The following is a 20341-nucleotide window of genomic DNA, read 5'->3' on the forward strand; positions in this document are numbered from 1 at the left end:
CACATTACCACCCTTTCTTCTCCAGGCCTCCCTGCAGAGACAGATGGCCCTTTCGGACATCTCCCTTATTTATTCTCTTACATTCTGTCCTTCCTTGAATCACAGGGTCATAGACAAGAGAGAAAAATGACAGAGTAATGGCTAGCATGTGGATTATACTCCAAAGTTCGCAAAGTCTCATTTTGTCCTCATAACAACTCTGTGAATGGGATACTGTTACTATGCCCATTTTACAGAACAGAAAACTAAGGCTGATTTAGGTTAAGCAACTTGCCCAGAGAAATACAGGTAGTGTCTGAGGCAAAATATTAGAATTCTGTTATTACCAGTCAATTTTCTTCTCTCATGCAGTTTCTTACTACTCTGTACAATGAAAGGGTTGGATGCAATGTCCTCAGAGGTCCCTTCCAGCCCGGATTTGTGATGCTATGATAGTGTTGGAGCTGGAAGACTCGGAGGCCATCTGATTTGACCCCCTCATTTCATAGGGAGGGAAAGTGAGGCCCAAAGAAGGGCAAGTCCAACCCAGCGTCACACAGGTTAGTGCCAAGGATTCATTGCTGGGACTTTGGGAGTTCTGTGAGAGAATTGGATGAACCACACTTTACTAAAAGCCTTTGGCCTATTTGTTTGACATGTTAGAGGCCACCTGAAGGGACATGGGGTGGAGTGATAAGAGAAGGTCAGAGTGACACCCTAAAATCAGAGCAGCCTCTGACTCCCCCTTCCCAAGGGGCCCAGGACCAACAACTCCAAAGCCACATGGGAATGGAAAGAAGGCAAGGAGGAGAAAGATTGCAAGAAGGCTGCCCCTCGTGTGCCCTCCTGCCTTGGCCATGGCTGGCACCACAGCCTGGGTCTACCTGGTACCCTGATTCTTCTGCAATCTTTGCTTCCTGACAGCTCCTAAAGAGGACTGGGCTTGTGTGTAGTTGAGTCTGGGGCCCCAGGAAGGGAGGCTGGATGATGATGCTGGTGATGATGATGATGATGGTGATAGTGATGATGATGATGGTGATGGTGATGGTGATGATGGTGATGGTGATGATGGTGATGATGGTGATAATGATGGTGATGATGATGGTGATGGTGATGGTAATGATGATGGTGGTGATGGTGATGATGGTGATGGTGATGGTGATGATGATGATGGTGATGGTGATGGTGATGGTGATGGTGATGGTGATGGTGATGATGATGGTGATAGTGATGATGGTGATGGTGATGGTGATGATGATGATGATGGTGATGATGGTGACAGTGAAGGTGATGGTGATGACGATGATGGTGATGGTGATGGTGATGACGGTGATGATGGTGATGGTGATCATGGTGATAATGATGGTGATGATGATGGTGGTGGTGATGATAATGATGGTGATGGTGATGGTGATGATGATGGTGATAGTGACGATGATGATGGTGATGGTGATGGTGATGATGGTGATGGTGAAGGTGATGGTGATGATGGTGATGGTGAAGGTGATGGTGATGATGGTGATGGTGATGATGGTGATGGTGATGATGATGGTGGTGATGGTGATGATGATGGTGGTGATGGTGATGGTGATGATGATGATGGTGATGGTGATGATGATGGTGATGGTGATGGGATGATGATGGTGATGGTGATGATGATGGTGATAGTGACGATGATGATGGTGGTGATGGTGATGATGGTGATGGTGATGATGATGGTGATGATGGTGATGGTGAAGGTTATGGTGATGATGGTGATGGTGATGATGATGGTGATGATGGTGATGGTGAAGGTGATGGTGATGATGGTGATGATGATGGTGGTAATGGTGATGGTGATGATGATGATGTTGATGGTGATGATGGTGGTGATGGTGGTGATTATGACGATGATGATGATGATGAATGAGACAGGAAGCTTCCAGCATGGAACCTTCCAGAAGCATCACTACCAGAGATAGGCAGATTTAAAAACAAGACTCTCCTCCTGGGAGAGGGTGGAGACAATTCCAGTTCTAAAGATAAAGAAGTCTGAGGTTGGAAAAGCCAGTGGCTCCCTCCCTGCAACTTTCACTCCACAGAAGATTGGCTACAAAACCAAGTTTCAAACCCAGAGTAATGGCTAGCCTGTGGATTATACTCCAAAGTTTGTAACGTCTAGACACTTAACTAGCTTGTGACCCTGAGCAAGTCACTTAACCCTATTTGCCTCAGTTTCCTCATCTGTAAAATGAGCTGGATAAGGAAATGCAAACCATTCCAGTATCTTTGCCAAGAAAATCCCAAATAAGGTCATGAAGAGTCAGACATGACTAAACAACACTACCACATCTTAGCTCCCTTATAACCTGTATTTGGCTAACATACCTTTCTGATGACTCTAGATAAAGTCTAGATGGCAACATCCTTCACCCATTCACTCCTTCATTCATTCAATTGAATTCAGTTCACCCCAAACTTATCAATGTCCCAGAAAGATTCCTAGAGAATCTAAAGACAAATTGAAACACCTGTTGCCCCAGGGAGCTACACTCCACTGAGGAGATGTACTTTGTAGACAGAGAAGAGGATAGAAAATATACAGAAAGGAAATGCCAGGCGATGGAGTAGAGGGTGAATGGTCTCAAGGAGGAGGTGGATGTTATGTGAAGTATTGAAGGGCACTGTGGAGCCACAAGAAGCAAAGGGAAGAAAGGGCAACATCCCAGGGAAGGGGCGCAGAATGTGCAAAACTACCAAGAAATGGAATGTAAGGGACAGGAAACAATAAAGGAGCTAGTTTGGCTAGAATGAGAAATAACAAATAAATACATCTGGAAGGACAGGTCAGATCCCGATGACAATGGGCTCTAAATGTCAAATGGTGTTGGTACCTCATCCTAGGTTTAATGGGGAGCTTTTTGAGCAGGGAAGTGGCACGGTCAGAATCGCCTTTTGGGCAGCTATGTGGAGGATGGAGTGGAGTGGACAGAGACTTCAGGCTGAGAAACCAACTAGAAAGCAATCACCATAATTCAGGCCAGAGATGACAAGAGAACTATGGGAGTAACGGCGTGAGTGGAGAGAATGTCAGAAGCCAGTGATTCTCCTTTAACGAGTGAAGAGGTAAAATCACCAAGGTGCGTCAACTGCTCCTAGATGGCAGGTGAAGCCAAGTGTCAAGGAATGGACTCTGAGCTTGGAAATCCAGGCAAATGGAACAATGGAGAAATAAGGAAGTGAAGAGGAACATGACAGCACTTAGGGCCAACAATGGTTCGTTCTGAGTTTGATATGCCTAAGGCCCATCTAAGTGGAGATGTTCAGCAGGTAGCTATTGATGGGGGCCTGGAAGTCAGGAAGGAAATGAAGGCTGTACATCTAGACTTGGGAGCCTAGAACGGAACCTGGGGGAGCCGAAGAGATTATCAAGAAAGAGCCCGTAGAAAGAGAAGAGGAAAGGGCCCAGGTGAGAGCCCTACAGTATACATACCTTGAGGGGCCAGATATGGATGGGAATCCAGCCAAGAAACTGGGGAGAACTAGACAGCAATGCTCTGCACAAGCTGCCCAGAGACTAAGCCAATCCCTCTTCTTGGGTCAAAGTCCAGCTCACCAACTCCATTTTCTGGTCGAAGGGTTGATTTTCCTTTTCTTTTTTCTAGTTCTCAGATCATTTGTAGAACTAGAATGGTCAGCAGATACTCATTCTCAGTGAATGACCCCAGCCCAAGTTTAATGGGCATCTCACTCAACTCTGTAATCACCCATTACTGAAGCTGGAGAAGAAACGTGGCTTGAACCTCTACCTCAGACCTATCCCTTTCAGTAGACCTGGCAGAAAATATAAATAAAATACCGAAGTGTTTAATTGAGACAGGATGGCAAAATAGATAATGTAGGACCCATCAGTATCATCATTTAAATGCCTCCCTCATATACAACTATGTAAATTAATCTTCTACTAATGTTCCAGGGTGAAGATGGGCTTCGGTGTCATCTGCCTTGTGTCCCAGATGGGAATACCACATAAGCCAGAGCTCTCCTGAATCCATCTGCCAACAATCAGCTGTGTCCAGCTGCTGCTGTCAGCTCTACCTCCCAAGGTGAGCTCCCTTGGTGCTGCTTCTCAGCTTTCCCTTTACAGTTGTTATCTGCTCAGCCTCCAACCAGTGCTGCTGCTTGGGGGAAACAGAGCCAGAGAGACAGAAGTCATTTAAGATAGTAAAAGGGCAAGATCACTGCTGCTGGGTGGGATTCAGAGTCAGAGCACCTGGATTTGGAAGTTGGCTCTGTAAGGTGGAGCAGACCTTTGAAACTACTGTACAGTGAATGCTACCCTGAAATGCAGCTGTCTATGACATTCCATCCACTCTGTTGCCTTTGAGAAAGCATCATCCCTCGATTAGAGTGGGCCTAACGGATCCAACAAGGTACTAGGTTAATTGTTAATTCTCATTTCTACTTTTTACCTCGTGTCTTTTTATCGGATATGGTAATCACTGCACACTACTCAAATGTACTTAGAAACACAATCACAAAGAGTACTAGACAATAATTCTTCAATAGTTATATGCTCTTCATCAGCCTCAGAGCCTTGTCTTGACTGCTAACCCCAACGGCCGCCACCCACACCCTGCTCACTACAAGGTGCCCAGACCTTACTCTTAGTTTACTTAGGAGTGGCTGAGTTCCGCTCACCTCTTCCCTGACTTAGGGTAGAGGCTGATTGGCCTCAACTCATGGTCAGCCCCTCCTGTTGAATCTATCAGTCTGTATGTCCCTTTAATTCAGTTTATGCCCTATAGGGATAAGTGCTGGGCCATGCAAATTGTCCTGAAGATTGGATAAGCCTCAAGAAGGAGAAAAACTGGAGGGCAGGAACACAAGATGAAATCTGACATTCTGCCACCAAAGCAGAGCCCTTTTCTTACCTGCACAGGTGAAAAGTTCCACTGTCTTCTCTCTTCCATGGCATCCTCACATCACCTCTCCCCTCATTCTCCCTCCATGCTCCTTCCATCCAAGAGGGACCCTTTATGGAATTCTATCACTTCCAGTTCACAAGGAAAAGAACCACAACATCTGTCATGTAGGAAATATTAACTAAAGAATGTTTGGGACATAAGGGAAAGACCATCTTGCAGCAATTTCCTACAATTCACTTGAATAAACTATAGTTAATTATGAGTAGCAGGAAACCTATAGAATCTATGACTCCCACTCCATCCCACCCCCATTCTCAGGACTACAAACCATCCTCATCATTTCATTCAATTCCCCTTGGAGCCATGTTGGATTTGGAGTCAGAGACACAGCATCAAGTCACAGCCCTGAATATCTCTGGGTCTCAGTTTCCTCATCTGTAAAATGAAGCAGTAAGACTTGCATACCCGAAAGATGGCAGCTGAAAAGCAGGGACTGGGATGAGCTCCCCACCAAATCCCTCCAAAAACCTATAAAAAATGGCTCTGAACCAATTCTAGAACTGCAGAACCCACAAAAGAGCAGAGGGAAGCAGGGCCGCAGCCCAGGACAACCTGGATGGTCTCTGGGTGAGGTCTATCCCGCACGGAGCTGGGAGCAGAAGAGAGTGGAGCACAGCCCAGCATGAGCGCAGACCAACCAGACCAGGAGCCGGGAGGAGCGTGCCCTAGCAGCCTGAATCAGTGAGCTGCAGCAGTTACCAGACTTCTCAACCCACAAACACCAAAGACAACAGAGAAGGTGCGGAGGGGAAGGAGTTCCCAGTTCGGCTACCACCTCGGGGGCAGTGGATGTGGGGCACCTACAGAAGTACAACTGCAGTTGCTTCCGGCCCCAGGCCCACCTGGTGGGAAGAATTAAGTGGCAGATCAGAGCAGGAGTGCACAGCCTGCTGAAGATATAAGCCCAGTCTGGGCTGGGGGTTCTTGGGGAAGGACGAGTGCTGGTGTGGCAGAGCTGGCGCATCCCCCCAAGTGTGAAACATAGAACTCTTTAGTCTACAAGCAGTCATACCCCGCTGAAAAACTCAAGGGTCAAGTTAGTTGGTTGGAAATATGGCCAGGCAGTAAAAAACGCACCCAGATTCAGTCTCAGACTCTGGAATCCTTCTTTGGTGACAAAGAAGACCAAAACATACAGCTAGAAGAAGTCAACAAAGTCATAGAGCCTACAACAAAAGCCTCCAAGAAAAATGTGAACTGGTCTCAGGCCATGGAAGAGCTCAAAAAGGATTTGGAAAAGCAAGTTAGAGAAGTAGAGGAAAAATTGGGAAGAGAAATGAGAAGGATGTGAGAAAAACATGAAAAACAAGTCAATGGCTTGCTAAAGAAGACCCAAAAAAATACCAAAAAATACACTGAAGAAAACAACACCTTAAAAAATAGACTAACTCAAATGGCAAAAGAGTTCCAAAAAGCAAATGAGGAGAAGAATGCCTTGAAAGGCAGAATTAGCCAAATGGAAAAGGAGGTCCAAAAGACCACTGAAGAAAATACTACCTTAAAAATTAGATTGGAGTAAGTGGAAGCTAGTGACTTTATGAGAAATCAAGATATTATAAAACAGAACCAAAGGAATGAAAAAATGGAAGACAATGTGAAATATCTCATTGGAAAAACCATTGGAAAATAGATCCAGGAGAGATCATTTTAAAATTATTGGACTACCTGAAAGCCATGATCAAAAAAAGAGCCTAGATATCATCTTTCAAGAAATTATCAAGGAGAACTATCCTGATATTCTAGAGCCACAGGGCAAAATAGAAATTGAAAGAATCCACCGATTGCCTCCTCAAATAGATCCCAAAAAGAAATCTCCTAGGAATATTGTCACCAAATTCCAGAGCTCCCAGATCAAGGAGAAAATACTGCAAGCAGCCAGAAAGAAACAATTTGAGTATTGTGGAAACCCAATCAGAATACCCCAAGATCTAGCAGCTTCTACATTAAGAGATCGAAAGGCCTGAAATACGATATTCTGGAGGTCAATGGAGCTAGGATTAAAACCTAGAATCACCTACCCAGCAAAACTGAGTATCATGTTCCAAGGCAAAATATGGATTTTCAATAAAATAGAGGACTTTCAAGCTTTCTCAGTGAAAAGACCAGAGCTGAATAGAAAATTTGACTTTCAAACACAAGAATCAAGAGAAGCATGAAAAGGTAATCAAGAAAAAGAAATTGCAAGGGACTCACTAAGGTTGAACTGTTTTGTTTGCATTCCTACATGGAAAGATGATGTGTATGATTCATGAGACCTCAGTATCAGGATAGCTGAAGGGAATATTCATATATATATATATGGTTATGTATATATATGTATATGTGAGTGTGTATGTATGTATATTTGTATGTGTATATATATTTATAGAGAGAGGGAGAGAGAGGGCACAGGGTGAGTTGAAGATGAAGGGAAGTTATCTAAAAGAAATAAAATCAAATTAAGGGATGAGAGAGGAATATATTGAGAGAGGGAGATAGGGAGAGATAGAATGGGGTAAATTATCTTGCATAAAAGTGGCCAGAAAAAGCAGTTCTGTAGGAAGGGAAGAGAAGTCAGGTGAGGGGGAATGAGTGAATCTTGCGCTCATCAGATTTGATCTGAGGAGGGAATACCATACATACTCAATTGGGTAACTTATCCCACAGGAAAAAAGGAGGAAGAAGAAGATTAAAAAGGGGGGGGATGATAGAAGGGAGGGCAGATGGGGGGAGGTAATCAAAAACAAACACTTTCAAAAGGGGACAGGGTCAAGGGAGAAAATTCAATAAAGGGGAATAGGTTAAGAAGGAACAAAATATAGTTCATCTTTCACAACATGAGTATTGTGGAAGGGTTTTACATAATGATACACATGTGGCCTATGTTGAATTGCTTGACTTCTTAGGGAGGGTGGGTGGGGAGGGAAGAGGGGAGAGAATTTGGGACTCAAAGTTTCAGAAACGGATGTTCAAAAACAAAAAAAAAAAGGTTTTTCCATGCAACTAGGAAATAAGATACACAGGCAATGGGGCATAGAAATTTATCTTGCCCTACAAGAAAGGAAGGGAAAAGGGGATGGGAGGGGAGTGGGGTGACAGAAGGGAGGGCTGACTGGGGAACAGGGCAACCAGAATATACGCCATCTTGGAGTGGGGGGGAAGGTAGAAATGGGGAGAAAATTCTTAATTCAAACTCTTGTGAAAACCGATGCTGCAAACTAAATATATTAAATAAGAACAAGACTTGCACAGCCCATGTGTTCTTCATACTATTAGTGTCAGTAATGACAGCACTATTGCTCATATCCACGCGGCACTCTGAGGTTCGGACAGCACATTCGAATTATCTCACTGTGTCCTCGCGGCCATTTGGGGGGGCAGGTGCTATTATTTCCCCCATTTTACGGCTGAGGACACAGACACAGAAAGTAAATGACTTGTCCAGGGTCACGCAGCTGGTGTCTGAGGTCAGAATTGAACTCGTGTGTTTCTGACTCCTGGCCCACATTTTGGGCACTATGGCTCCTCCTAAATGAGGCTCACCGGTTTCTAAAGAGAGCACTTTGTAAATGGCAAAACAATCCCGATGTGGAAGCTGTAGCATTCTTAGTCTATCAAGTAACAATAAAGGAAAATAAGTGTTGGCCCCCAAATGTACCCATCCACCAGGAAGGACAAAGAAAGGTTGTGATTCCAAAGGAGTGGAATAGTGGCAATGTGGGCTTTGTCCCCACCTGCAACGAAAGTGATGCACATTTGTTGGTCCGAGTATAAGGAATACAGTGGTCAAATGTAATGCCCCAGACATGGATGGAATAGGGACCAAGGTGGTCAAGAGAAATAGCAGAGAAAGTATGTCACCCACATTCAAACGGGCCCAAAGGCTGGCACCCAACTCTGTCACTCGCTACATTCATTAGAATGAGAGCTCCTTGATGGCAATGGATGTTTCCCTTGTTTGGAGTTCTCCAAATTCAGAACAGCACCTTACAACTTGGTAAGTGCCCAGTAAAATGCTTGTCAACTGACTGACTGACTCTGTTATCTTGAGGAAGTCATTGTCTTCTTTGGGTGTCCTTCTCATGTATAAAATGTGGGGCTTGGACCAGACAACTTCCAAGGTGCGTTCTGGTTCCAAACACTCTAGGTAGGAGTGAAGTCACTAAGGCTGAATACGGCAAAGGCAGATTACTGATGGCTCACTAGGGCTAATGTGACTGAGTGAGAGGTGAGCCAAGGGACAAGCCAAGGATGACATGGAAAAATGCTGTTCCCACGATTGCTTCTTTCCTTTTAAAATAGAAATGTGTGTGGAACATTCGCCTTGCAGAGAATGCGCCGGCTGAGCTGGGGGCAGCCAGTGAGTCCCTTCTGAAAATTATAGGAATGCCTTTATTCCCAGTACAGAAATGTCACCACTTAAGGAAGCCAGAGGGGCTGGGAGAGATGCCCAATGAACCACTAGAGCAAGAGACCACATATGCTGCCTCAACGTCACTCCAAGGGGCATCATCCTCTTCATCTGCCCAAGGGGAAGTAGGCTTCTCCAGCAGCAACAGAGGAGCTTTATGAGTGCAAACAGAAGCCAACAAAGAAAATCAGGGGGAAATCAATCTCTAGTCCTTCTTAGGGGAGAGAGGAGGAAGCATGAAGCACTTGGACCTGTGCAGTGAGAAGCAGGAAGGAAAGCACCTGGAGACTCCTGCACAGAGATCAGCGTGTGGGGAAACACAAGCCCAATCACCAGTAGGGTCTTTGGCTTGTCAGCCTAAAAGCCTGTTTGTGCTGAGCTGGTCAGCTGGAAGCACATCTGTTAATAGCCACTAAAGAGAAAAGTGCTGTACAGAAGTAGTTGGAGTTCTCTTTCTCTGCCCGAGGGAGGGAGAGTGGAACAGAGCCCCAGCCCAGTGGAAGGGAAAGGGATAGAGCACGAAGGAAAGTGACAGATGGGAGAGCAAGCAGCCCCTTAGGTGCTGGTCTTTATAGGACTCTGACCTAAGTGAGGCCACACACTATCTTAAAAATCACCTGTCCCAGGAATATGGCTTGGGGGAAGACTTCCCAACAAGGAAGGCTGCCCCAGAGTGGAACAGGCTGCTACCTCATGAGGTGGAGTGGCGAGGTTTCTATTCACTGGAACTCTGCAATCCAAGTCTTGTCTGAACTCACGTAGAGGGAACTTCTATGCAGGTAACTCTGAGACCACCCCAAGCCTGCAGATTCTGTCAAATGTGGATGTAAAAGTGAAATAACTACCTACAGGGTCAGCAGGTAAAAGCTTTGGGACTAGGCACAGTGCCTTGGGGGCTGGACTGGAAGAGACCTAAAAATGGGGTGATGATAATTCTAACATCTACATCTCATGGCTGTGGCGAGGAAGGCCCTCCATAACCCTTCAAGCAGTAGAGATATATAAAGTGTTTCTCCTCCTATGAGATCATTCCCTTGGTTCCCTCCATTTTTAGTGTTTCCTGACCAAAAAGGCTTACTTTGTATTGATTTTCTAGAAATTGCACACTTATCAGTGTACATGTTGTTTTCCCAATAGAATGCAAGCTCCTTGAGGGCAAAGCTTGCTTTGTTTTGCTCTTTGTATGGCCAGTATTTGGCATACAGCAGGTGCTTAATAAATGCACATTTAAATTAAAGGGGGGGAAGACCAAGTAGCTTCTCTGAGATAGATGGCATGATTAGATCTCATCTGGAGCCCAAGAATCTTCAGACTTTTATGTGCTAATTGTTTCTTCAAAGAATTTTAGCCAAGTGTTGATGCCGGTGTTTTCTGGTCCACAATCTCACAAAAATGAGTCAGTGGGAAAGCTAGTCTGATCAGGACAAAGTGGTTCCAAATCTCAGCCTCCCTGCTGCCATGAACTCAGTTCTCCCCTGTGATACCACTGTCAAGGTTGCCAAAGTGAGTTTTTTCTTGGCACCAAATTGGCATGAAGTGTAAGGCACTATGTGCCAGGCCTTTTGCTAAGCACTGGGAATACCACCATGAAAAGCAAGATGGGCCCTGTCATCAAGGAGCTTCCATTTATAACAGCTTTCTTAAAGAGGGCTGTGAATTCAACTTTCCTCTGGGAAGAGGAATATCCTGGTGCCCGAGAGCTAGACAGCAGGGATTTTGTGTTTGTGTTCATCATATTGGCCAAAGGACCCTCCAATAAACTTTAAAGTGGGACTAAGATAAGCCTGAGCAAAGAGAAAGGAGGGAGTGAGGGAAGCTGGAGAGAAGGGGAGTCAGGGAGCACTGGCCTCTGGTCTCAGAGACAACAGTAATGAACCGGACGGGAGCAGTGATATCCCAGTCCGGGCACAGCTGAGGAGATTTCAGAGAAGCTATTGAGAGCACTATGGTGGGAGGAGTAGCGCCTGAGATGCAGCTTCCCCCGCCAGGCCCACGGCGAGAAGAAGTGAAGACAGAGACAAGAATTAGGGACCTGGCTGGTGAATCCTGAGGCTGAAGCCCCAGGCCACTGCAGGGCTCTCCCAAGAAATGTGGAGAAGCCAAACTGTCTTAACCCTACCCTTGGCCCTGGGCCTATGCCTACGTGTAGCTGGGGCCCATTTCTGAGCTCATGCCCTTACTTGGCAATAAGTTTGTATTTGTTTGGTTGATTGGTTTTGTTTTAACTGACCTGTGGTCAACTCAAACATGGAAATTTCCATGCATCCATGTACTCAAGGTCAGAGTACATGCCCATGCAGCTCTGGGGATTCTAGCAACTGTTTTAACAATCTGGCCAGCAGCTTCTGTGGGGGTGTAAGATCCACCCACATCCAGCACCCAGAAAGCTGCCAGCACGCCAGGAAAGCACAGGTTCTTTTGATCTGCTTAGCCAAGGAAAGCAAGGTGAAGGGGCTGACCAGCTTACTTTAATTCAGCATACAGACAGCATTCAGTTAGTTCAGGGGAAAATAGCCAGCACCCTGAACTTCAGAACAAAATACAAACAAATTACAAATATCAACAGACAAGACCCAATACAATTCATAGTTACCAACATCTAGGTTCAGCCCAAGAGCTCGGAACAAGGGCTGGCCCAGAGTCACACTCACCACCACTGCTGCTCCAAACAAAAAAGGGATCTTCAAGCTGTCTTCTCTCCTCTTGTAGAGTTTTTGGCATCATCAAGCATCGTCTGAATGACCAGAGCTGATTGGTTCTTGAGTTTACCCCTCCCCTTAGGATCCTGGGAGGTTCACATCCACATAGATTAGGTTAACACCCAATAGGGCACGGCTCTGGAGTTAACACCTCCCCTTAGCCAGCCCCATGAATCCTCACAAAGAGGCGGACTTAAACCCACATGGTCTAAACGCCTCTGCTGTCCCAGACATGTAAACTAGGCCCTCCCTGGAGTTAGCACCAAGGTTCCACACCTAACAGGGCTCTGGGCCTGGGGCCCAGCACCCAGCAAGTCTCAATGAGATAAACTGAGTCACTCAAACAAAACAAAGGCCATTCTGCTTACAGCAACAGAGAATTAAAAAGCCCAGAAAGCTTTCTTCCTAACTCCACCTAGTTGGTTGCACATTCTAATAAGGGAATGTCCCACATGTGAGAAAGTCATGGCCTTAAAGGTCAATTTTGCTCTCAGAAATCAAACAGATAATGACTAGAACTATAGGGCAATTGACTGACACATAATTTACAGAAGGCCAGGGTTGGAAAGGGCAGGAGGAGAAGTGTCAAGAAAGCAGCCTGGCTGGTTCCAGTCAAGTTCAATATGAAGAACTCTCCAGAATATGAGCTTAGGGCCCCAGGGGAGAAGTCAGAGTAGCCAAGTTGGCAAAGCCAAACTCAAAGAGTGATGGCATAAAGATGGCTGGAGATCATGATATTTGAGAGTTGGAAGGGATGTCAGTGTTCACTGTGTTCGAATGGGTGAAGCCACTTTGGGCATCAATACGTGACAGAAGTCATTCTAACTTGTATAATCCCATGGTAGCAGCCATAGGTATAGATAGATAGATAGATAGATAGATAGATAGATAGATAGATAGATAGATGTATAATAGGTAATAGACAGATAGACAGAAAGACAGATTGATAGATGGATAGATGGATGGATGATAGGTAGTAGATAAATAGATAGATGGATAAATAGACAGACAGATAGATAGATAGGTAGATAGACGGATGGATAGATAGATGGATGGATGGATGGATAAATACATAGAGAGATAGACAGATAGAGAGAAAGACAGATTGATAGATGGATAGATGGATGGATGATAGGTAGTAGATAAATAGGTAGATGGATAAATAGACAGACAGATAGATAGATAGGTAGATAGACAGATGGATAGATAGATGGATGGATGGATGGATAAATACATAGAGAGATAGACAGATAGAGAGAAAGACAGATTGATAGATGGATAGATGGATGGATAATAGGTAGTAGATAAATAGGTAGATGGATAAATAGACAGACAGATAGATAGATAGGTAGATAGACGGATGGATAGATAGATGGATGGATGGATGGATAAATACATAGAGAGATAGAGAGATAGACAGATGTAGCTCTATCTTTTTTAGAGCAGATGTGGTCCGCTTTGTCATATCATTGCCAATATTTCACTAAGACTACAAATCAGTTGGAGAGGATTGGACCATTTCTTTCATGAAAGTGTTCTTCATATTTTGTTTGTTCTTGGTATCACTGTTTTCCTCTCTCTCCTCTGTCCTCCTAGGAAAGCATCATTTGTTCCTGGATCACCATATTCCTGAAGCCCTCTAGGACCCTCGAGTGAAGGTTGCTATGTCAGTATAGCACCAGGCCCACAATAATGGAGTGCGACTAATGTAATGTTAAGTGGCAAAGGAGGAGGAGGGAGGAGGACCAGGCATCCGTGTTAATGAGGTTTACAATGCATAATGGACAAAGGCCTGTCTCCTGCAATTCTCTGGCCCCAGAATGCAGGACAGGCAGCTCTAATTGCTGCCTGGATGCTTCTTGCCCTGCCTTCACTGCTGCCCCAGAACCATGCTCCCTTTATTTCTAATTAATAAAAAGGAGCTTCTTTCAATCACAAATTTACCACTGCAGGATGAGGCAGGTGGAATGTCCTGCAGCCCTGCTTGGCATCTCCTGGTAGGCAACCAATTAGACCAGGCAATGTCAGTGCACCAGGGGGCTAATGAGGGGGGAAGCCATGGGAAGACAGGGGTGAGGGCCAGGAGACCAAAGGGAAGGAGAGGGTAGGGGAGAGACACACAGAAAGGAACATAAAGAGAAAAAGAAGATGGTGTGAAGTGTGTTGTTAAAATATCGTCACTTGCCTTCTCCTACCAAATAAACCTACAGCCGACAAGCTCTATCACTTTTTTTAAGGACAAGATTCCTTCCCTTGGGCCATGGCTGAGTGTTTCAGTCATGGCCTGAGGGAATAAACTAGAAATTATATTGTAGGGAACAGGACTTGGCCTGACAGGGGAATGGACGAGATGACCTAATAGGTCATTGCCAGCTCTCATTTCGATGATGTGTGCCTCCACCACTGGAGAGGTGCCAATTTGATTCCATACTGGAGGCCTGATGGTCACCAAATTATTACTTTTTAAACATAAAAAGTCGACAGCAGTATTCTAGACACTATCAGGAAACCCCATGGAAAATGGAAAAAGGGGACCTTGGGTAGGTAATAAAGGCACTGAGTGAGTACTTGTTGCCTTTCCCTGAGCTCCAGCTGAAGAGAGGCCCCTGGAGCAAGAATGGCCAACTGGTTCTGCAGTCTCAAATTCTTTTTGCTTTTTCTTTCCTTTTTTCTCCCAGAGAGGAAGGTTTTTATTTTCTCTTATTATATTTTTTTCAATTACATGTAAAAAATAACATTTTTTTCTATTTTAAGCTTCAAATTTTCTCTCTCCCTTCCTCCTCTTCCCCCTCCTTGAGAAAACAATTTTATATTGATTACACATGTGGAATCCTGTAAAAACATATGGCCATATTAACCATATTGCAAAAGAAAACAGGCCAAAAAGAAAGTTTTAAAAGTACAATCGATCTGCATTCAGACTTCATCAGTTCTCTCTCTGGAGGATAGCACTTCTGTCACAGGTCCTTTGGAATTCTCTTGGATCATTGTATTGATGAAAATAGCTAAGTCATTCATAGTTTACCATCATATATTGCTGTTACTGTGTATCCTGTTTGTCTGGTTCTGCTCATTTCATTTTGCATCAGTTCATGCAAGGCTTCCAATATTTTTCTGAAGCCATCCTGCTCATCATTTCTTATAGGACAAAAGAGTTCTATCACAATCATACGCTACATCTTGCCCAACCATTTCCCAATTGATGGGCATCCTTTTCAGCTTTCAGTTCTTTGCCACCACAAAAAGGGCTGTTATATTTTTTGTACATATGGGTCCTTTTCCTTTTATCTCTTTGGGATATAGACTTAGTGGTAATATTACTGGGTCAAAAGGTCTGCATGGTTTTATAGCCCTTGGGCACAGTTCCACACTGATCTCCGGAATGGCTGGACTAGTTCACAACTCCACCAATAGAGCACTAGTGTCCCAAATTTTTCCACATCCCCTCCAACATTTGCCAATCTCCTTTTCTGTCATGTTAGCCAATCTTATAGGTATGAGGTGGTACCTCAGAATTATTTTAATATGCATTTCTCTAATAACAGTGATTTAGAGCACTTATTCATATGACTATAGATAGCTTTGCTTCATTTTAAAATTGTCTATTCATTTCCTTTGACCATTTATCAATTCTTTTAAATTTGATGCAATTCTCTATGTATTTGAAAAATTAGGACTTTATCAAAGACACTTGCTTTGAATTTTTTCCCAGTTTCTGGCTTTCCTTCTAATCTTGTTTACATTGGTTTTGTTTGGGCAAAAAAGTTTTTAATTTAATGTAATCAAAATTATTTATTTTATATCCCGCAATGCTCTCTATTTTTTTGGTCATACATTCCCTTCTTCCTATATCTGACAAATATGTTTTCCATGCTCCCTAATTTGCTTATGACATCACCTTTTATGTCTAAATCATGATCTCATTTTGATCTTATCTTGATATATGGTATGACATGTTGACCTATACCTTGTTTATGCCAAACTTCTTTTCAGTTTTCTTCAAGCAATTTCAAGGGAAAAAAATAATTACAATTTTTCCAAAGCATTCTTTATATTTCCCATTTCCCTTATATTTCTGTCATCTCTGGAAACTGAATATATTGTCAGAATATCTAGGCTGAGGGTCAGTTATGTGAGTCACTAGTATTATTAAAAGGGAATAATGATCATCAAAATATGTATTTTACACTGCCTACTTTGTTCCATTTGGGGTTTCAGGATAGAGGGCTGTGTCTAGAGTCAAGAAGACCTGAGTTCTCATTCTACACCAAACACATACTAGCTGTGTGACCCAGACAAATCACATGGTCTTTCTCAGTCTCAGTTTCCTTCATCTTTAAAATGGGCATGATTATAGCACCTTCATCACAGGGCAGTTATAAACATCATCTTAGATAACACAGGAGAGCCCTTGGCAAACCTTAAAGCAATCTAGAAATGCCTGCTCTTGTCATTATCCCCATTCTACAGGTCTGGAAACTGAGACTCAGGGAGGAGAAGTGATGCCTGTGTTCTCCTATCATGAATCCCCATCTTCTTCAAGGATGCATTCAGATGCAGTCTCCCACAGGGAAGCCTTTCCTGTTGCCCCCAGCTGCTGTTCCTGCAGTCTTCTTTATTAAGTAATCCTGAATATCCTTCTCTGTTTCTTCATAGGGCAAAACCTTCCCTCCACCCCAAGAATGCAAACTCTTTGGTGGTATCTCATTTTCATTTTCTATCCCTAGCACCCAGTATGGTGTCTAAAGTAGTTGGCTCATCTATCAACTAGAAGACTGATGGGAGCTAAGTTCAAATGCCACGGCCCATACTTACTAGCTAAGTGACCATGGGGTCAATCACTTCAACTCTCCCAGGCTCAGTTTCCCAACCTTTTAAATGAGAAAAATAGCACATGGTCATTATGAGAATCAAATGGGGTAGTATCTATGGAGCACTTTACAAATTTAAGGCCCTATAGAAATGCAGGCTATTATATTATTATTCAATCAGAACTGGGAGCTCATTGGTTTGGAGAACTCGCAGTGAGGAAACTCCCTCTACCAAAATGGAACAACACTACTCTACCACTAATAGTCTGAGAAAGCTGCTCATTGCCCTAAGAGGTTAAGGGTCACAGAGCCATGATAATAATAATAATAAAAATAGCATGTACATATGTATTCAGGGTTGGAAAGATCCAATGGGACAATGAAGATAAAACACTCTACAATCCTTAAGGCACTTTAAAAATAATAAAAATAATATCCAGCATCCATATATTTCTTTAAGGTTTGCAAAGCACTTGACAAATATGATCTCCATCGATACTCACAACAACCCTGGGAGATAGGTGCTACTATTAACTCTATTTTGAAATGAGGAAATGGAAACAGACAGAGGTTATATGGCTTGTCTAGGATCACATAGCAGGTATTTGAAGTGGGATTTGACCTCTAGTCTGACATATTCCAAGTTCTGAGCTCTACCCACTGCACCACCTAGCTCGTTTGACTCCAAGTACACTTCTCTAACCATTTGTGAACCTACTCAAGATATCTGTGACCCCTTGCTGTGAAAAAATCTTCCCAAATTTCCCTCACAACTGAATTACTATTTTTGGTTTCCTTCTTCCTTTGCAGTATGGGACATGCTTCTGTCTGAGAATCTAACAATCTCTCATTCTTTTTGTGAGGAACATGATGCACCATAGTAGCATTTCATACCTCAGATACTAACATTGTTTCATTTTTCCTGACTCTCTTCTCCTGCCACCATGGCAAGGGCAAAACTGGCAGTTAGAATTGACCTGAACTGATTTAAAATGCACATTTGACCTCTTTGGGTTCCTGTTTCTCCTAGCCACACTAACAGCAAAATTCTCATTCAAGTCAGTAGATTCCTAGGCAATAATCTGTTCTCCTGGTGCCTGAGATTCCCCATCTTGCTGTGGCATAGAAATAACCCCATTTCTTTCTCTTGATGATCTGTTCATTCTTTCATATATCAGCCGGTAGGCTGATAACAATATCCAGCCTCACCTAGAAAGTGCTATTGCCAATTCCTTCCCTAGCTTAATTTTAATCTTTCACAAACATCTTTCTAAATCCCTAGGGTCTCTCCCCTGTAGCATTTGTTCCCAGCTTCTATAGAGTCCAGCTCCTTTAGCCCATTCCTTTGCTAGGCGGGAATAAGATGAATACTCCCACCCCAGGATATTCATCTCTTCCACTGAAATCTCTCTGCCTCAAAATAGAGATCTTATACCCTGCGACCCCATCCTCATTGCCAAATGTATCAATAAGGCAATATTCATGACCTGAAAGATGACCATGAGCATGCCTGTATAGTTTGCAATTGCAAAGTATAAAAGATTTTCTAGGTAGAAGGCAAAGAAAGTATAACATTTATTTAGACACCAGAGGATCAAACCCCAAGACCAATAACTCCAACCCAACATAGCAGTAATTGTATTCCAAAGCCAGTAAGTCCACCTCAAAGTAACAACAAGGAAATTATAGCACATTATTACAGCAAAGAATCAAGTTATCCTGTAACCTTCCCCCCTGCTGAGGCCTTCCTGTAAACACTCATTAATCCCAACTGTCTGGTTGCCTGCATTCTCTCCCCACTCAGTTCTCTCATCTCTGCAACTCCCTGGTTTTCACTCTCCACTCTGCACTCTCTCTGAAGCTCTGTCGATTCAGAGTTCTTACTTCTCCTCCTTGGGCTGAATTCTGAATTCTGACCTGACAATGGCTACCTTCTGGGTATATATACTCTTTTTGGGGCCGAGGGCTTCATGCCCAATCAGCAAAAGGGTGTAGGCCTCGGGCTTAGTGCCTAGTAAGTAAAAGGTTTAGGCCTGCCTACAAACAAACCTCTAATCAAGCTTCTCTTAACTAGCCCCACCTGACACCTATTGAATGGGTGAGAAAGATCTTTAATTACTGATTGGCATCATGCCATCATACTATATCTGTCACCTCATATCATCAGCAGCAGCAGTAGCAGCAGCAGCAGTAGCATCATTTATTTTAGCACGTAATGAATATTTATTAGACTAGGAAAAGAAAAGGATTAGAAATGGCATTTGAATTCATGCCTTCCTGACTCCTGGTCTATGACATCACCACAGTGCCACCAATAAAAAGCATCCTGTGCCAGACTCAAATTGTAGAGATAATAATGACCACAGTGTCTCTCTAAAAGATTTAGGATAGTCTGAGATCAGCCTGTAGCTTTTCTCTTAACTCTGTTATATGTGGTCTGCTCTCTTCCTTGCAAAGCTACAAGGAAACCCCAGCGAGGCATTGTGCCTAATTATAACTTTGTGCAGCTTTGCACAGGAAAAGGAGAGATCAGAGGAAGGAGAAGAATCCTATAGAACCTCAACAATGAGGATTAAAAGTCCCATGGCTCTCACTTTTCATATTCTTCCAGCCTCCACATGTGGCAAAAATTGTTCAACTAATCTCAGACTGATAGACTTTGTGATCACTGAGCCTTTTGGCCAAGAGAAGACTTTGCTGTAATGGTGCCAATAATGGCATCAATTTGATGACCTGATTGCCAGCATCTACACCATTAACTGGTCACATAGTCCAGCTAAGCAATGAGGGAGGGAGCTTCAGATTCCATCCCATTCATCATCTAGGTCAAACCTTCTTAAATTTTGTCCATTTACAACCCCTTTTTGCCCAAGAAATTTTTACACAACCCCCAAGCGTATAGCTATATAAAATAGGCATACACATCAAACATCTGCTGATAATAAATCATAAAGAAATTTATTTTAAAATAATTCTTTGGTATACATGTAATTTTACTATTTATTGAAGATGAAAGCAAATTTGCATACTAATGAGATGGATGCACTTGTTTATTTCTACATAAAGAAGTAAATCTTGGTAGAATATTTGATATTGATATTTTGGTCATTGAGCCTTCAGAAACTTTTTACTGTTGCCAAATTTTTTATAACCCCCACATTCAGTTACTTGACCCCATAAGGGGTCATGACCCACAGTTTAAGAAGCACTAATCTACTCCACAGGGACTCAGCTGTTTCCTCCCACTCTTTACTATCCCTTTTTGAAAATATTTTTTCCAATAACATATAACAATTTTTAACATTTTTTTAAAATTTTGAGTTCCACATTCTCTTCCCTTCCTTCCTCCCTGATATGGCAAGCAATTTGATATAGGTTATACATGTAGAATCATGTAAAACATATTTTCCATATTAGTTCATGTTTTGAAAGAAAGCATAGACAAGAAAGGAAGGAAGGAAGGAAAGGAGGAAGGAAGGAAGGAAGGAAGGAAGG

This window comes from Trichosurus vulpecula, chromosome 8, assembly GCF_011100635.1.
Source record: "Trichosurus vulpecula isolate mTriVul1 chromosome 8, mTriVul1.pri, whole genome shotgun sequence".
Taxonomy (NCBI): domain Eukaryota; kingdom Metazoa; phylum Chordata; class Mammalia; order Diprotodontia; family Phalangeridae; genus Trichosurus; species Trichosurus vulpecula.